The 19,521-nt window shown below is 41.3% G+C and overlaps 2 pseudogenes; one reads left to right on the forward strand and one right to left on the reverse strand.

The window, feature by feature from the left end:
* Window positions 1-1,820: 1,820 nt before the first annotated feature.
* On the reverse strand, window positions 1,821-2,483 carry LOC142443298 (ubiquitin-conjugating enzyme E2 E3 pseudogene; annotated as a pseudogene).
* A 6,637-nt stretch (window positions 2,484-9,120) lies between these two features.
* LOC142443169 (protein C1orf43 homolog) lies at window positions 9,121-19,043 on the forward strand (annotated as a pseudogene).
* The last annotated feature ends 478 nt before the right edge of the window (window positions 19,044-19,521 follow it).

The raw sequence follows: 19,521 nt of genomic DNA on the forward strand, positions 1-19,521 counted from the left end.
CAGTAATAGCTGGCCATGTCCCACTTTCCAGCTATGGATTTACAGATATAGCACCTTCTCTATAGATGACTAATCAGGTCTTCATGAAGTCTGCATATTCGTAGCACAAACATCAGGTTATATTGAGTAATCCACTGCAAGCCCCAGGATGGCTGTTCCAATAAGGAAGGCAGCTGGAGGAAAAATTATATTGATTTATTGATCATGTAATTCTGGGTGGTTACCATTTAATCGGCCTCTGGCCTCCCCTTTATTTCCCAGTTTGAGTTCAGACCAAGTTGATCCTGGAGACAGATTATTCAAGGTACTGAAATTGGGGCAGATGTGGATCTCAGATCAGGGTCAGGTAAAAGACCCTGGAACCTGGGCACGTGAATCTATCCTAGGCCAGGTACCCTCATCCAGTAGGTATGTAATAGAGGCTCAGGGAGAAATGTTGTCTTTTGTCTCTGGAAGCCCCTGCAAATAAGGTCAAAGGTATTCAGTCCTGTGCCATCATCCTGGTGATGATGTGTCCACTAATGACATCTTCTTTTATTCATTTATTTAATGTGGCTGGAAATCCCTTTATTTGGGGGTGGGGGGTGGAGTGCTCTTCTGTTGATAGTGTGGCGGGTTTTAAAATTCTATATTGAAAAATGTTTTTTCCTCTGAGCTTTGATGATCTTCCCTAGGATTCTTGTGCCCAATCTAGCTGTCCAGAGGAAATCACGAGTTTGTCTGAATCTTCTTTGTCAAGCTGTCTAGTTATTCTTGTTCTGTAGGAATTTTTGCTTTTTTATCTTTATCCATAGAGTTCTTTCAATTCACTAAACTGGTCTTTAGTTCATAAATCCTTCTTTTTAAAAAAATCATTTTATCAGGGGCTCATAGAATTATCATCACAATCCATACATGCATCCATTGTGTCAAGTACATTTGTACATTTGCTGCCATAATCATTCTCCACTAATGACTGCTTAGTTGCTAATTGGTCCACACCAAGTTCTCACTTTCATTCAGAGTTCATTGAGATATCCATGTGCCAGGGTGCTTGGTCAGCATTTCTCAGGTTAGGTCCGAGAGGGGTTGGCCCGCTGTTGTTATCATGAGTAAGTCTTTGAGGACTTACTTCTCCATGAGTGGAGAACCCCAGTGTGCTCTGACAGGGAGTCCCTGGCACTGAACACACAGAGTGTCCTTAGGATTGACATATTTCCAGTTTGGGGTGAAGACATACTCCACTTGAAGTATGTCCTGTGAGGTTAAGCTATTGGTCCACACAGATGTAAAGATCGCCTAGAGCCAATTTTTTTTTCAGGAACATGTTTATTATGTTTGAGGTGATACATCAGGTACTCTCTGAGCTACAAAGGGTAAAAGGAAATCTTCTCATTACATACTGATAAAGGTAAAAGGTAAAACATTTTCACAGCAGCATGTACCACATACTCAGAAATAGATCTGGGTTTAATACAAATGACATAATTCCTAAACCATCTCCAGCTACTTTTATAACTTCATACAGATAATGAATTAGGCTAAAATGCACTATAATATTTGGTAGACTCAGGACCAGTATCCTTAGTACATCACAAAATACATTTTGATATCCCAAAGAAGCAAGACTTGCAAGTAGGCGTTTTAAACATAACTAATCTACAGCTACAAAGTTCTACTCTTGATAGCATTTACCTTTTTCGGGAGTCTCACAGTCTCCAAAGGATAAAAGCAGAGAGTAGAATCAGTATAACATATACACAGAAGTCCGTATTGTAAAGGCTATAAAGATTTGCAGCACAGTGAGAAGATGCCTTCTACTCCTTCACACTGCATACAAATTATGTTGCGTATCTCTTGGTCCACTGTCTGGCTATCCTGTCATGTTCTGCTCTGTTGGTCAAATACTGAGTGGCTATGCTTCCAACCAGAGGATCCGCAGGGTTGCAGTCTGTCAAAAGGAAACAAATAGACAGCAAAACCTTTGAAATAGTCAAAGCAGGACTCCAGTTATCTTTAAGGATGTCCAAACAGATGACTCCCTGACTGTTGATGTTGCAGTGATAGATTCTGGGGTGAAAAGTAACCTTTGGTGGCTTAAATGGATAATCTGATGAAAATGTGATATCCAGAAAAAACACACCACCTTCATATACAGAACCTGGCGGACCAAGTAGAGTTGATCTCCATTCATAAAGGTCATCTCCTTTAGGCCCAGGACTACAGTTAGGAGGAGGATCAAGAGTTATCTCAGCTAGCTTCTGGATTCTTTTAGCACTAGTGGATAACTTAGCAGTGGCTTTGCTAGAGAGTTTGGTGTTTTTCTTCTGCTGGGTGGCAGAAGGTTTTCTTTCTTCTGGTTCTTCAGGCTCCGGAGCGGCTGGGTCTCGCTGGTCTGCATCCGAACTCCCACTGCTGATGCTGGGATTCTCATCGTCCGACCTTTACCTATCACTGGACATCTTGGTGGAGTTATTTCTTGGAAAACTCGGCCGCCCGCCCGGCCCGCTCACACGCCACTATGGTGTGGGGCTGGAGCCAAATATTTTAGGGTTATCAGTGCACACTGGTAGAGGAGGTATATAAAATCATTTTCTGAGTCCTTTCCCTAGGTCTCAGTAAAAGGCCACTGTTAGTTTTGAAAAATGGATACAGTGGTTCCAGTGTATGTACCTTTAATTTTCTGCCTCCTGCATCTTTTGTGACCTGAGTGAACTCTGGGAATGAGGGGAGGGAAGGGATCAATGACAAAATAAGCAGTAATTTATATGCCTTATTTAACATGGGTTTCACTACGTCGTTGAGGAAGAAACCAGATGAAATTGGGATGTACAAATTAGTAAATCAGTACAACTGAACCCTCAGGCACCTTGCTTATTGGGTAACATCCCTGCATATGTCTGAAACAGAAAAGATTCCTTGAGGCCAGGACAGAGTAGAGGGGAGATCCACAAGACACCTGTCATATGGACATGATGTTGTTATCACATATAAACATTTATAAACCACTTTATTTTGCCTTCTATGATTCAGATGAAAATGATTTAATAATTTACTGAAAATGTGCCTGTGGTTACTGGTTTTGTCTCTCTACCTACCTTAGTTCCTTACATTTAGGTAAAGTCTGAGAGAGAAGATAGTTCCACATACATAAATAGCAATGTGAGTTTCTTGATGGATTAGTCTGTAGGTAAAATTGGAATCTAGGTCCTGGATTAATGTTCTCTGTTCAAGAAAAGGAGTCAATGGATAGAAATAGAACATAAGTGTCAGGAGTCAGCTGTTGGTGGAGAGATTAACGTATGGTGACCAGATTATAACATTGGTAAAGGAGGACACCAGCAGGACACCATTGATAAAACTCATATCCTGGTGAAATAGCCACATGGCAGCCAAAAACCGTATACCCTAGCTTGTCGTGCATTCTTTCCAAAAATTGGGACTTTTAAAAAATGCCGCGTGATGCGAGAAAAATTTTTTAAAAATCAGGACATTCCCACCAAAAGCGGGATGTCCGGGAAAGGGCTTTATATTTAGAATGTGCCCTTCCTAACAGCTTATGTTTTGACTTGCTTAGGGCTTATGTATTATGGTATAAAGATATAGAGCTATGATTTAAACAATATAGTTTTGGGAGTTGGTTCCTCAATTTGAGACTTTGAGTTATAAAGTTAGGATTTGGTTTATAGAATACATTCCAAGTTGTGTTCCCGATTTTTAAATTGGAATAAATGAATTAGGCTAAATGTTTTAAATTGGTTTTTGGTATCAGGGAATGCTCAGGATATTGATAGCCATTTTGGATGGTGAGGGGCTTTTCAGGTGCTTAGGGTTTCAGTGTTTGAGGAGATTATCAGTGTGTTGTCAGGCTGCTCAGCATGTTAAGGTGTAAGGGTTAATAGTCTGGGAGCTGTTATTTAGCAATGAATGGTTTGTGAATTAAGTCCCCAAAGTTATTTTTACGTATTGAAATGTAGCCTATGTTTTTTTATATTTATTACCTATTTATGGCATATCTTGAAGATATGATTAGAGGAATTTTCATTTCTCTGTGGCAGCCTTTTCCTTAAAAAATCTTATTCTGATTAATGTAGTTTTAATATACAGTCAGTTTTTAAAATCTGGTGAAAGTGGATATTTTTGTAGTTTTTCTGAGGTGGGGTGATGTTTTTTCTCTTTCCTCTAAGCCTGACATTTTGACCTTTTTTTTTTTAAAAAAAAGTAATGTTTATTAGCATATTAACATAGTGATGTATACCCATTTTATGTTAGCTTTGTGGAGGGTTTTTTTCTCTTAACATTAAAAGCCTTTGACTTTGTTTGGTATGTTTTATGTGTCTATTTTGATACTTGATAATTATCCATTCTTTTGTAATGTAAAAAGATCATTTGTTTATATTTATTGGTATATTACAGTGCTTATTTTATATTAAATCAACTCTAGGTCAGGTTTCAATTAATCATGGTATATAATTATTTTGATGTGTTGTCTGACTCTGTTCCCAATAATTTTAAGAACTTTTCCATGTAGATCCATTACCAATATCAGTCTGCAGTTTTCTTGAAGTATCATTTGACCTTGGTATTAGGTTATAACTGGTCTCATAGAAAATGTTAGCAGTGTGAGGAGCGAGGACCTAGCAGCGGGTGAGGAGGTTGTGAGCCAAAAAAAAAAAAAAAAAAGAAAGAAAATGTTAGTAATGTACTCTCACAACCATGGTTATGTTTGTACCCAATAACTTGAACTTAAATAACACAACATAAAGTGTTTATTCATACTATGTGAATACTCTGGTCTCTAGGTAACAGAATCTTCAACTTTATCTTTCAGTAAACCTTGAGGTTTCTCAGAGAATTTAATTTTGATTTAGTAATGATAGACCTTTTGAGTATCCTGAATCCTACTCATCTCTCATAGATCACTTGCTCTAGCTGGGTCTGCTGGACGTGTAGCTGAGACTCCTCGGTGTAGAGGGATAAATGATTTACACAACTCTTGACAGACAAATTGGCACTCACACCTGAGTGACTGTGTGCTGCCATCACACTTGAGCCCAAGTTTGGGAAATACTCTCTCATAAGACGTGCTGGGTGAATCTTAGAGAATTTCCTTCAGCTCACTTCGAGGAGAATGGTGTAAATCAATAAGGAGCAGGAATTCCTCAGTGATTTTGTCATTGCTTTGTTATACACACATACACAAACACACACACACGAAACCCATCCTTCTTTTTAGTAAGAGAGCTTATGTTCCAGAAAATGTCGCATGAAAGGTTTGGCATTGGTTACCATGGAAATAACTTTTGTAAACATAACTAACAGATTGGTATTTTGTGCATGTCTTGGGTACTGATTAGTGGATTCTGAAGTTGTTGTTGTTGTTAGATGTCATTGAGTTAATTCCACATCATAGGGACCCAGTAGACAACAGAAGGAAACACTAACCTCTCCGCTGCCATACTCACAATTTAGGATGAACCCATTGTTGCCATCATGGTGTCGATCCATTTAGTTGGGGATTCCTATTTGTCCCTTCCCTTCTACTTTACCACATACACTATCCTTCTCCAGGGACTGCTCCCTTCTGACAACATTGTCCAAAGTATGTAATATGAACTCTCTCTATCTTTACCTCTAAGTAGCACTCTGAGCATACTTCTAAGACAGATTGGTTTGTGCTTTTGGACACCAATGTTACTTCAGTATTCTTAGACAGCATTATAATTCAAATAAATGAATTCTTCAGTTTTCCTTATGCAGTGTTCAACTTCCAATACATAGGAGGCAATTGATAATACCGTGATTTGGGTGAGGCGCACCTTGTCCTCAAAGTAAGATCCCTGCTCTTAAATACTATAAATAAGCCTAATTAGACATCTATACAATGTAGCTATTGATCTCTTGATGGTTAGTATGACCATTCTGGTTTTTTGTATTTTTTTCATAAGTTATCAGTATTTCTGGAAGGCATTACAACTTAGTCAAGTTTAAATTAAGAATGTTGCTCAAGAGGGGTCTGGAAGCCAACTTTACTCTGCAACCAACCAATGTAAAAGCCGGTGGAATGGTGAGCCTTATATTCAAGGTATGCTTGATGACTGGTATACATGAGAGAGGCTAGAACCAATTTTGCTTTTCTCTAGTAGCCTGACTTGCTGATTAGTTTTAGAGGAGCACTAGTCTGCACCCTTTATCCTATAACTGCAACCTCACACAGCCCTGCCTTCAGAGACACCCTGGGGGTTGCAAAAGGGCAGTGCCAATGATATCCAAGGAGCCACTCAGGCTAATGCCTCCCTACGTTATCCCAGCATAGCCTCTTCCCAGCACATTCATTTTGTTTTCCTGCCAAACTAGGTTCCTGGGTGGAGCATGTTTCAGAAGTTCAAGCCTAGGCACTAGCTTTTTGCCTTCTCCCTAGAAGAGCAAGACTGGATGGGACACTAGAACCCAAGTCAGTAAGCCCTCTCCTACAGTTTGTGTTGTTTGCCATCTGTCAGTATTACCTAGAGCTTGGAATCCAGAATCTAGGCCAAGGTGACACAATGGTTGATCAATCATCTCTTTCCTGGATCCATCTAAGTTTCTGCCCTCACCTTGGTTCTTGGCATCACCCATTTACCTAACTCTTGCCATTCCTTGATTGTAGGCTACAGTCTTTCCCAAAGGCTTGAAAATTGGACATCTGTAAACACAAGAGCTTTAAAGAGCAGCAAATAAGGATTCTCCTGGCTTGTTTTCTTGTTTAGGATATCTCTGTCTTGGCCAAGGTACATCTCCGATGTCCTATTGGTGTCCCTTTGTCTCTATTGTCCACCTCTACAGCAAGTTTCTCCAGTTACCACACTATTGTGCTTAAATGGACTACCCAACCATAGGCATTTCCTCACACACAATACATATTGTAAAGAATTCACAGGATGCAAGGGGATAGGGGCAGGTTAACTTAATGAACAGCTCAGAATGGGTTGGAGTGGCATGTATGAGCATGATTCAGCTTGATCACTTTCAGCAGATATGTCAAGGATTATGGTCTGAGGTGCAGTATGAGCTGATAAAGCACGTTTTTCATAAAATACTCCTTTCTTCAGTTAGATTGCTGGTGAAAAGAAGATATTTACCTTCAATGGAGCTTGAGAATTTTGAGGCCTTAAATACTTCCATTTTATTCTGAAAATAAGTATTGTATATGTAGGATGTGAATCCGAAGTTGAAAACGATATTTGAGAAATGAGTTAAATTGCTCTGTAAAGATAGAGTAGGCCCTGTGTTTAATGCAAACACCCTCAGATTGGAGCATGATTTGATCCCAGGGTGTGGGGGTGATCACTATTTAGTGCACGCAGTACAGGCTAAGAACCTGCCATGTCTTTCTCAACACTGACTCCTCTTCTGTTTCAGATCAGAGATTTGCCACAGAGAAATATGAGCCAGTCTAGGGAGCTAGAAATCTGTAACCACTGTCTTGCACATTGAAGTATCACAAGGAAGGATTTAAACTTCTGACTGGTTTGTGAACCAAATCCATTCACCCTGGGGTTGCTAAGGGCATTGCTGGGCGTAGGAGCTTGAGGGGAAGCAGGAGGGATCCGTATTTCCTGGGGTCTGACCCCAGGAGAGCGCCAGTGTACAAGGGCCCAGGCTGTCCTGATAGTCAGTTTCCAAGGTCTTTGCTCATCTCCCTGAATGATGGAATTCACTGGGAAAGTAACTGTTCATAATTGTATTAGAACTTAAGTTCTGAGTACTCCAACTTAACAAAAGGCTCGTGTCGTGGTGGTTACAGATTGGGCTGCTAACTGCAAGGTCCGTGGTTCAAGATTCTAAGTCACACTTGGGGTGAAAGATCGGGTATCTACACTTATAAAGATTTACAGTCTTGGAAACCCACAAAAGCAGTTTCATCTTCTCCTAAAGGGCTGCTATAATTGGAAAACACTCGATGGCAGTGAGTTGGGTTTTAGGTTTGGGTTGCTGATGACAGTGACAACTCAGTGTCTATTAGTTATGTCCCCACTTTGATTTAGCCACCATCAAATTCTCTGTGATCATTAACCAAGCAGGTAGGTCATTTTCCCCTGGGGGAGAATGCCTTAGAAGTAGATTGCCTGCACTCATTTCCAGCCAGCCCCTCTCCACTTGCCTGCCTAGGTGTATCCTTGACGGAGGTCAACGTCCTGAGGACAGAACAGGGGCCATTGTCAGGAGTCTTGCCTTCACGGGGTTTTTTATAAAGGCCCTGGGCCTATCTTGTAACTCCCTCTATCTAATAATGTGCATGCCTAATCATTCCTGCTGCTGCAGTCCCATCCGTACCTGTGATGTATTAATCTGGCACCAATTGTGATCTGTGGCATGCCTTATGTTCTATGCCCTGTTTATTCAGGGTCCTCACTGAATCCTCAGTTGTTATTTTGACTTCGTGCTAATGGTGTGTGTGGGTGCGTGTGCACACGCATCTTTTATTATATCTTAAGTTTAATAAATGTTCTCCTTAAATTATATTTGACATATGGTTCACTTTTCTACTCTAACACACAATTTAGGATCACAAATAACTCAAGGTACAGTTCTCCTTTCGGACAGCATCTTGGCAGACATCTCTGCACGTAAGGGCAGGTCCTGCAGCTTTTTGGCTTCTGTCCTGAATGGGGAAAAGTTACAAAGGTCTTTTAGCTCTGCGGATAGATGCTCACTCTGCCCCTTAGCCTCAGACCAAACACACTCAGCTCTGTGTAGGTTGGCAAATCTAGTTCCCCCAATAAATACCCAGATGTACACCACTTCACCTACTAACCTCCTGCCCAAATGCACTCAGCTCTCTTGTTCGGTGGTCTGGGAATCCAACTGTTCTGTCTCAGTCTCTTGGTTCTGCTGCCACCGTGTCTCTGTTGCTGCTTCTCCCCATAATTTTCTCTCTTGTGTCACAGCTCTCTGTCTTCTGGATTGAAGAGTTTCAATGCAAGAATCTAGGATATGCCCTCCCCGCCCCCCGCAAGCTGCCATGTTTTCAGGCCGTGTCTCGCTTAGTCTTCCCCTATAAGGAAATGGCTGGGGAGCTCCAGGAAATGCAAATGAACCGGGCTGATGAGTCAAGGCAACGGGGTAAACCAGAGCAGCTCTGCGTAGGGTGGGAAGGCCATGGTGTCCACTAGTGACTGGCTGTTGGGGTGAATGTAATGCTGGTGATGGCCTACGGGAGCCTGGTATTTGTACTACTATTTATTTTTGTGAAGAGGCAAATCATGTTCTTTGCAATGAGATCTCGGAGGAGCCCTCATGTCCCTGTGGGGAACCCTCATGCCCCCAACGATCTGAAAGAAGAGATTGATATTCAACTATCCAGAGTTCAGGATCACAAGTAGGAACCCCAGCTCCTTGCAGATGATTATGCCAGACTGCCACAGCTGGAAACCCAGGGAAATCAAAACTGCTACAATTGTCTGTACAAGATGAAAGCTCTGGACGCCATTCATGTCTCCTGGATCCCATTTCCCACTGAAGGCTGGCATCGTCATCCCCTAATAGGCAGAAATTTCCATTCCTACCTGCTCCATCTTCGGAATGCTACTACTCCTTTCAAGGGTGTGTGCAAGGCCCTCATTGATCTCCTGCTGCATGGCTATGAGGCAGCCTGCTATGGGCTTAGAGGTCTTTGGCCAGAGTGAGTATACCTACGCTCTCAGGAGGCCCTGACTGAACTGGCCACTGCGGTCAAAACACAAAGTGGGAGCTCTCAGCGACACCACCAGTCAGCAGCCAAAGACCTTACCCAATCTCCTGAAGTCTCCCAACGACCTTCCAGGTGACATACCTCCCCTCCAGTCAGAAGAGTAAACCTGCCAAGCATTTCCTCGAATTGAAGAGCTTTAAGGACAATTGTAATACCCTGGGGAGTACTCTGATGGACCTGACAGACTCGCTGGAGATGAGCCAGGACTGGAGTGTGCTTGCCAGGCAATCCTCAGGTTAGCTGGCTGGTGGGCCTGCACCCTTGCCCGACGCTCCCGATGTGTGCAAGATCATGCCTGGAAGACCTTGGGGGATATTTCTGAACAACAATTAAAACTATTTTCCCCAAAAGCAAAAAAAAAAAAAAAAAGAATCTAGGATCCAGACTCTTCTTTTTTGATGGTAGTGAAATCCCAAGTTCTGTTTCTGAAATGGCTCAGTTAAACCTAACTAGATGTCCAATGTGACTAATTCCCACGTTAGGCTTTCTTTTTTTTAAAAAAATCGTTTTATTAGGGATTCATACAAATCTTACCGCAATCCATACATACATCAATTGTGTAAAGAACATTTGTACATTCATTGCCCTCCTCATTCTCAAAACATTTGTTCTCCACCTAATACCCTGGCATCAACTCCTCATTTTCCCCTCCCTACCTGCTCTCCCCTTCTTCTTGAACCCTTGCTAATTTATAAATTATTATTTTGTCATATCTTGCCCTGTCTGATATCTCTGTTCACCCCCTTTTCTGCTGTCTATCCCTCAGGGAGAAGGTAATATGTAGATCTTTGTAATTAGTTCTGCATTAGATTTTCAGACATCTAAATGGCGTAGCCACAAGGGTACCAATCTATTGTTGGGCAAGCTGCCCAATCCTCTTAAACCAAATAAGCCAAACTCAATGCTATCAAGTTAACACGGACTCATCGAGAGCTTATATGACAGGGTCGAACTGCCCCTGTGAGTTTCAAAGACTATCTCATTAACAGAGTAGAGAGCCCTGTCACTCTTGGGAGAAGTGCCATCTTTCTCTCAAGGAGAAATATGTCATTTCCAACTGCTGACCTAGCGATTAGCAGCCCAACAGTAATCACTATGCCACCAGGGCTCCTTTGCCTTGTTCACATTGGCGGGCGACAAACCCACATAAATATTTGGAAGGAATTAAGACTGTATATTTGTATAGGCCAACTAACAAACTGTATTAGGTGCTACAAATAATGCTAAATTAATAACATTGTTTATCTTGAGAGTCAAAAGTGCACTCACTATGGGGGATGTATACTTTTTCATTTCATATATATATAAATTTCAATCTAATAGATGCTACATAAGTGTTTATTTTGGAGTCCTGGTTTTCGCATTTATTAAGAATTGGACTGCTAACCTCATGGTCAGTGGTACAAACCCATTAGCTGCCTGTCATGGCTTCAGAGTCTTGGAAACTGTGCAGCAGTTTTATTGTGTCCTATTGGGTGTTTATATGTCTAACTTTACATGATGGTGCATTTTAAAGTGTTTCTAAACTGAAGTGATTGTACAATTTCTAGTTCCTTTAGAAGTTCATAATAGTTTTTTATATAGCCCATTTAAAATGTTTCCAGATGGTTTAATTAATCATCATTTTCAAAGTTCATTGATTTGTCATTCTCCTTGAGAGTCACACAGTAAGGAATTGATAGTTCTGTATGCTGTGAGGTAGGGATCCAGCTTTTTTGTTTCTTCCTCTTGGCATGTATATTTGATTGTCCAATCTGTATTATAAAGTCATCTTTTACTCACATGTTTAAAAATTAAGAGTTTTAGATTTATTGGTCATGGTATAAGCATGTTTTCTATCATTCAATAATGGCAACGTTAACAGTATTGGGGACTTTGTGTAAGAAGGGGGACAGAACAGTAGCAGTATCTGGACCTACAGGTTCTGTGATACTCTCATTGTATTCTCTCATCAGCCTGCAACTTGTGCATCAATAGCAGCACAGAAGAAAGTGCCTGGTTTGGGTATTATTATTTCAAGGATGTCCCCATGAGAGGTTGAAATTTGTGAGCATCATTGGAACTGATACAGTTAAGACAAACATAGAGCATCCCAGTTGCCGGCAGTGTCTAAGGACTAAAGTAAATGACCAAAGCTCAGGTGATTTTGATGTATATTTTCTATATTTCCTACTTGACTTGTAGAAGCCTGTATAACACTGATTCAGTTCATTGGAAAAGTGGGAATTTGGAATTGTAGAAGCTATAGCTAAGCTCAGATTCTGACTTCAACATTGGGTAGGAGAAGATTAGGAATATGTATATTGATCATATACATATTGCCTATGTATTGACATTGAACTAAACTATTGACATTGAACATAATACATCATCGAGGGTACTTTGGATGACATTATCTTTCAACTTATTCTATGGCCAACCCATGAGAATCATTCAAATGATATACTCTGCCTAGTTTTTTTAAGTAATTTTATTGGGGGATCGTGCAACTCATCACAATCCATACATACATCTATTGTGTCAAGCACCTTTATATATTTGTTGCCATCATCATTCTCAAAACATTTTCTTTCCACTTGAGCCCTTGATATTAGTTCCTCATTATTTTCCTCCCTCCTTCACCCTCCCTCACTAACCCTTGATAATATATAAATTATTATTTTTTCATGTCTTACACTGTCAGATGTCTCCCTTCACCCATTTTGCTGTTGTCCGTCCCTCAGGGAGGTGCTTTTATGTAGATCATTGTGATAGGTTCCCCTACTTTTCCCTTCCCCTCTTGGTATCTCTACTCTCATTATTGGTCCTGAGGAGTTTATCTATCCTGGATTCCCTGTGTTTCCAGCTCTTATCCACCCCAGTGTACATTTTCTGATCTATCTGGATTTGTAAGGGTGAACTGGGATCATGATAGTGGCGGGGAGGATGCATTAAAGAAATAGAAGGAAGTTATAGGTTTCATTGGTGCTATATTGCACCATGACTGGCTCTTCTCCTTCCCATAACCCTTCTGTAAGGGGATGTCCAGTTGCCTACAGATGGGCTTTCAGTCTCCACTCTGCACTCCCCCAAATTCACAATGATAGGATTTTTTGTTCGTTGATGCCTAATACCTGATCCCTTTGACACCTCATGATCACAGAGGCTGAGCTTCTTCCTTGTGGGCTTTGTTGTTTCTCAGCTACATGCCTGCTTGTTTATCTTCAAGCCTTTAACATCCCAGGTATTATATCTTTTTATAGCCAGGCACCATCAACTTAATTCACCACATTTGCTTGTGCACCCGCTCTGCCTTCAGCGATCCTGTTGGGAAGGTGAGCATCATGGAATTCCAGGTTAATAGAAAAAAGTGTTCTTGCATTGAGGGAGAACTTGTGTGGAGGCTCAATGTCCATCTGCAACCTTAATACGAGAACATATAAATAAATGCACATAGATCTATTTCCCCATCATCATATATAAATATATTTATTTGTACATGCCTATATTTAGACCTCTATCAATGCCCTTTGCCTCCTAGTTCCTTCCTTTATTTCCTTTTACTTTCCTCTTGTTCCACTATCACATTCAGCCTTCATTTGGGTTTCAGTAATTCCTCTCGGTTACATTGCCCTTGATCAAGCCCTACTAGCCCTCCTCAACATCAACTTTGGATCACGTGTTTCCTTGTCCCTGGATTTGCTAACACCCTCTTCCTTTCCCCCTGCCACCCCATGCCACCCCCCCCAACAGTTGACCCATTGTTTTCTCCTCCAGATTGTTTATCCTGCCTATCTATATAGAACTGAAGAGATAATAATATACACAGAAAAAAAGACAGAGCAAAACAAAGCAACAAAATAAAATAAAACAATAACAACAAAAAGAAAAGCTTGTAAATAGTTCAAGGTCTGATTGTTGACCTTTAGTAGTGCTTTCTAGTTGAGTCTGATGGGGTTACATGGCCTGGATCCAAAGTCTACTTTTGGTATTCCCTGGGGACTTTGTTGCTCTGTTCCCCTTGGTGTTCTGTTTCATGCCCGTAGTGTTTCACCTCAGTGTGGTGGGGTCAGATTTGGTGCAATTCCTGCACTGTCTCCAGTGTTTTTCATCATAGCACTATGGGTCAGTGAGTGACCTTGTGTCTCCTACTGTGGCCAACCCTATGTTTCTCTCTGTGCTTTGACTGCTCTGTGCGGGAATATCATCCTCAAGACTTGGTGGGCCAGAATGTATTCCGCTCTCTCTTCCTCTCCCTTTATTTGCTCCTGTGTGCTCTGATAATGATATGACCCTTGCCCTGAGGTATAGCTTCAATGCTGTCCTCTTAAGTGAATTCTTTTGCGGGAGGAGGGACAGTCCCCATAGTTGGGATTGGTTTGGCCCCTCAGACCTCCCTATTGGCTCCCTGCTTCATGCTGGTATGTTGCATTCACATCTTGGTGCACTGGGTTGAAGTCTGGTCCCTTTTTCTCTGTGGAGATATAAACAATACCTTCCCCTTGGGTGGGTTAGTGCCCTATTCCCCTGCTACTCATGTCTTTTTATTTCTCCCCCTCCCCCTCCTCTTTAGTTGCCTTCCATATGTATCCCTGGATGATTTTGGTCTGGCCCCTGCCATACTACCTGGACTTCACCCCAGGAATGTTTGTATATAGTAGCTTTTCCCCCTATAACTCTTTTGCACTTTTAAGCTTACCTCAACAGACTTATGTTTTACTTGTCCTTTTGTGCTTGGTTTACTTCACTTAGCAAAATTTCCTCCTGTTCTTCCCATTCGGTAATGTCCTTCATGTGTTCATCACTGCTTTGGGGGATGCGTAGTACTCCATTGTATGTATGTACCACAGTTTTTTAATCCATTCATCTGTTGGTGGAAATTTGAGTTGTTTCCAACTCCTTGATTTTGCCTAGTTTTTAAGAAATAAGATCACCTTTTTAGGACAGTTTAATCTTCCGTGGGATTTTTGTTTGGTTAAGTATCTTTAATGCTTCTTTCTGAAAGTGATATGTTACATATCCTCCCAAACAGCCACATTCTCATTAATGCATCTAAAATGGGCCTTGTAGCCATAGAAGCTTAAAAATGGGTGACGTCTCACTTCCTCTAACTATAGAAGTAGGAGGGACAATCACCCATCAACATCAGTCCTGATTTATGTGAGGCAGAGCTTAAACATACCTGTGCCCTCCAATAGTTTTCCAGTTCTGACACTAGTATCTTTCCAACAGTCCTAAGGGTGTGCAACAGAGCAGCAAGGGGAACAGAGCAGTCCTACTCAGGTCATTAATTTTTTGCAGTGGCCATGTACAAATTACAGTCCAGAGTCACAGGTAAAAATTTTATTCTGTAACAGAATGTAATTTGGTATCAGAATCTGTAGGCTATGCGTTGGCATTCATATTAAAGAACCATGTAGGCAAATTTTCTCTTCTTGAGGACAGGCCTGTTCTCTCTGTCCCTTCCAGACATTTAGCCCCCTCAAGGAAGACTCATTTCACAATTCCATCTCTCTAGGCTCCTCTCCACTCCTTGAGGTATATCCTCCTCTTGATCTTGCCTGCCCTACCCATATCATGGCTGAAAAGCCCTTTCTGGATCTGTCACAATTGGCTCTGTCACTGTGTCCCTTCTTCCCTCGGCATTATTGCTATTGGTACAGCTCTTGACTCATGAATATTACAGTGCATTGTGCAGGAGCAGCAGTAGACCGGTCCCTAGGAGGTAGAGGTTCACGATGTTCCTTGATTTGCTCTGCAGTATCTCACAAAACTAAATAGCTATCAGGTAAATAACTCTTCAGGATGTGGAAGCTGGTGAATCTCAAATGTCAGGCAGCAAACTGTTGGCTCATGGAGTGGAGGAAGCTCTCAAATCAGGTCACACAGGCAGCTCACAGTTGAAGGGATGTCATGGAAATGGCTCCTGAATGTCTGCAAGCTGGCAAATCCCTAATCTATGGGTTCATTCTGAACTATGTGGCTGCAGGGGCTAACAAAACCTAATCAACAGTTCAGATAACAGGCCAGTGTCCCACTGTCTCCTCTGAACAATACCTGCAGGCAGTTCTCTCTCTTGATATGATGGCTTCTTGGTTCAACCTAGCACCTTCACTGCTTAGGCCAGATTAGGAGGAGCCCCTTAGAGAGCATGTGATGAAAGAAGGCAGGTGCAAGAGGACCTTTTATTTAAAGTTAAGTCAATACTGCTCGAAGGTGGCTGAGAAGAATTTGTCCTAAGATTGACAAGAAGAGCTTATCCTAAGGTGGTTTCTAAGAGTTTCCCCGCACTCAGGAAGGGAGATAAACCCTATGAACTTTCTGTTTAGGGATCTGAGTTATAGCTTCTTATTCCTGATCCAAGGTTTTACTTTGTTCATTAATAGGCCACTTTGATCTATGAGTTTTGTGTGGCCATAGCCATGGATTATCAAACCCACAAGTGAGACAAAGAGTGGTGTGGGAGGAATGACTTATGTAAGAATTGACCAAAAATGTTGGACAGCTGAGCTCTGTTTGACCTCCCCCATCTGCACTGTTCCTGATAGCGGGTGCCACTGAAGGTACCGAGCCTCGTACGCTGGTGATGCTGCTAGGACTCCACATTCCATTTCACAATGTACTGTAAACTTGTTTGTTAATATAAACAGGTGTTTATCTACTTTGTGTGAGTATAAATCAGCTACTTCTGGCTCATTCAGCTCATTTCACTGGTACTCAAAATTCTAATTTTATGAGTGGGTGGATTACTTTGGTGGTACAGAGGTCCCCAACACTCGAACCTTAGGAGTGACATTGCAATTGTGGCAAATATTAAAAGACAGAGAGCAGACAGCCGGACACAGGGGCTCCCTTCCCATGCCAGGACTGAGAGAGTGAATGTATTTTCCAGTGGGCATATATAATGGAGCTTACAGATCATTCATAAGGCACCCACCTCATGCACTTAGCATATACATAGTCAATGGGTAATATAAGTGAGTAACGCGACAAGCAATGAGGTGAGTCACTATCTTGACCTAATGCTGCTTGACTTCAAACCTGCCCTGAGCCCTCCCCAGGCATTTGCTACATTTTATAGTGGACTGGCTACAGAACCTGATTATTCTAATTTACCGATAACCTTCAAGCACAGTGAAGCAGCTAGGCAGAGAAATGATTCTTCTACTACTGTGTTTCAACCAAAAATAAGACACTGTTTTATATTTATTTTTCCTCAAGAAGACACACTATGGCTGATTTCCAGGGGATGTCTTATTTTTATTAAGTATGGCACAACAATCTACATTTATTCAAATATAGTTAAGTCACCTTATTGTGGAACATCAACCCTCAGTGCTGAGTAAAATGGCAGCCACAGCTTTACTTCTTCCCCCTGAAGACACACCATACCTAAAGCAGAGCGCCCTGCTCCTCACTTCACTAAGGAGACTTTTACATTCACTGTCTATGTCTCCCTCTCTGCCTCAGCTTGCAGCACGCACAGAACAACCGGGACCTGACAGTGGGGCGCTATCAGGTTGATGGGACTGCCCACACCCCTCCCATCATCTCCGAGATAGCAGCTGTCATGATGGGGCAGGTGAGAAAGGCTGTCCATCTTTGTTCCCTCTCTGTGGCGGTATGCTGCATAGCCATTCCTGTCACTATGTCTTATTTTCGGAATATGACTTATCTTGCACAATTGCTTGGATAACCTGCTATGGCTTATTTTATGGGTCTGTCTTATTTTCGGGGGAACACAGTATGATAGCTCCTATAAGACTGCTCCTTCATGGAGAGCTATTGTTGGTTGTACATTATTTGGCCTGGAGAACATGTATTTGAAAACATTCCTTTCTCAGAACAATAGAGATCTTTCTGAAAATAGAGCTAGTTTTCCGTCCCCATGGTTGCCAATGTAGAAATAAGGTCAAATACTTTCCACCAAGTTCTCAGTTTAGTTCACATTATGGAATGTACAGTTTTCATTACTGTTTTGCTTTCTTTACTGTAAGATATTTTTAAAAAATCTTCAAATGAAAAATACATCGTTAAATAGACTCCCCTTACTACAGGAATCACTGACATTCAATGATGTGGCTATAAAGTTCACCTGGGAGGAATGGCAGCTCCTGAACCCTGCTCAGAAGACCCTATATCAGGATGTGATGTTGGAGAACTATCACAACCTGGTTTCCATTGGTGAGGAGAATTCTCAAGTCATTGACCTTGTCACTGGCTTTTCCTAACTTATGTGTTAAAATCTTTGCAGTTTCTGTGGTGTTCTCGAAGAGGTAGATTCCCATTGTATTCTCTGGTACTAGGTTAATGGGTAAGGTCGTCTACTCTTGAGAAAACACCTTTTACTTTTTTTCCTTTGAACATGATTTTCCTAGAAATACAACAATCTGCATACTTTACAAACCTTAGGTTAAATTTGGTGTGTCTAAGATTATGTAATTCTTATGAACAGGTAATCTAATTGTCACCTCAGGTGCTTCCTCTCAATAGGAACAAGGAGAAATGGGGTTGTTTTTAGAGACAAGCTGTATGGAAATTTTTCAGGTGTGTGGTCAACATAGCTTAAGGGGAATTGGCCTGGGAGGTTGATTCAACTGTTAGAAGGCCTCACATCCGTCATAGGTGTCGGGTAATACATAAAAGTGTGTGTTCCTTCGAATGTGAGACCTCACTTTTCCTACCAGTTGCAAGAAGTACTCCTGTAGCTCTTCTGAGATTAGATTTTTAGATGTCCATTTATTTGATTTACATTATTATATGTCTGTGTCTATAATTTTCTTTAAGGTTGTCAAAACTTTCCCCTTTATATGCTTGTACCTTACTATGAAAGTCCATCTTGCAAGCCTCTCTCCAAACAGAGAACTTGGAGTACATAATTGTCCCCAGAATACAACACATTCCTCTACTATTGTGCAAGCATGGATCTTAAGCTCCGGCCATAAATAGGTCTCCATTGTGTTTCCTTAGCTTTCCCCCTTGGAGTGTCTCTATTTTTGTTATTATTTCACAACTCATTTTGCTACTGTTATGAATTGGGTGACCCCTGTGAAAGGGTCCTTTGATCCCCAAAGGGGTCATAACCCACAAGTTGAGAAACACTACTCTAAAGGTATTGGTTTCCATTTTCTCATTTTTTCTCCTCTCTAAAGTTTTCTTCATTCTAGTGACATAAGTTCTTTCTGTTTTCTAATAGAGATGATCAAATTGCCTTCTCTGTTGGAATTGTTTAACAGACATATTTTTCCATATTTTATTCTTTTTGGTGAAATACGTGTGTGACTTCTGTTATTTTCAGGTATCTAAGATCATCTTCCCAGCAAGAAAATTATCCGCTTGGGATATTCTTTAGCACTGTACCTTCAATTTTTTTCTACTTGTAAGATTTAAAAAAAATCATTTTACTGGGGGCTCGTACAACTCTTATCACAATCCATACACCCATCAATTGTGTAAAGCACATTTGTACATTTGTTGCCCTCATCATTCTCAAAACATTTGCTCTCCACTTAAGCCCTTGGCATCAGGTCCTCATTTTTCTCTCCCTCCCCGCTCCTCCCTCTCTCATGAACACTGGATAATTTATAAATTATTATTTTGTCATATCTTACACTGTCTGACGTCTCCCTTCACCCACTTTTCTGTTGTCCGTCCCCATATGTAAATCCTTGTAATAGGTTCCCCCTCTCTACCCCACCCTCCCTCTGGCTTCCTGGTATTGCCACACTCACTGTGGTCCTAAAATGATCATCCAACCTGGATTCCCTCTGCTTCCAGTTCCTATCTGTACCATTGGACATCCTCTGGTCTAGCTGGGTTTGTAAGGTAAA

The sequence above is a fragment of the Tenrec ecaudatus genome, chromosome 3 (genome assembly GCF_050624435.1).
Source record: "Tenrec ecaudatus isolate mTenEca1 chromosome 3, mTenEca1.hap1, whole genome shotgun sequence".
Classification (NCBI taxonomy): Eukaryota; Metazoa; Chordata; class Mammalia; order Afrosoricida; family Tenrecidae; genus Tenrec; species Tenrec ecaudatus.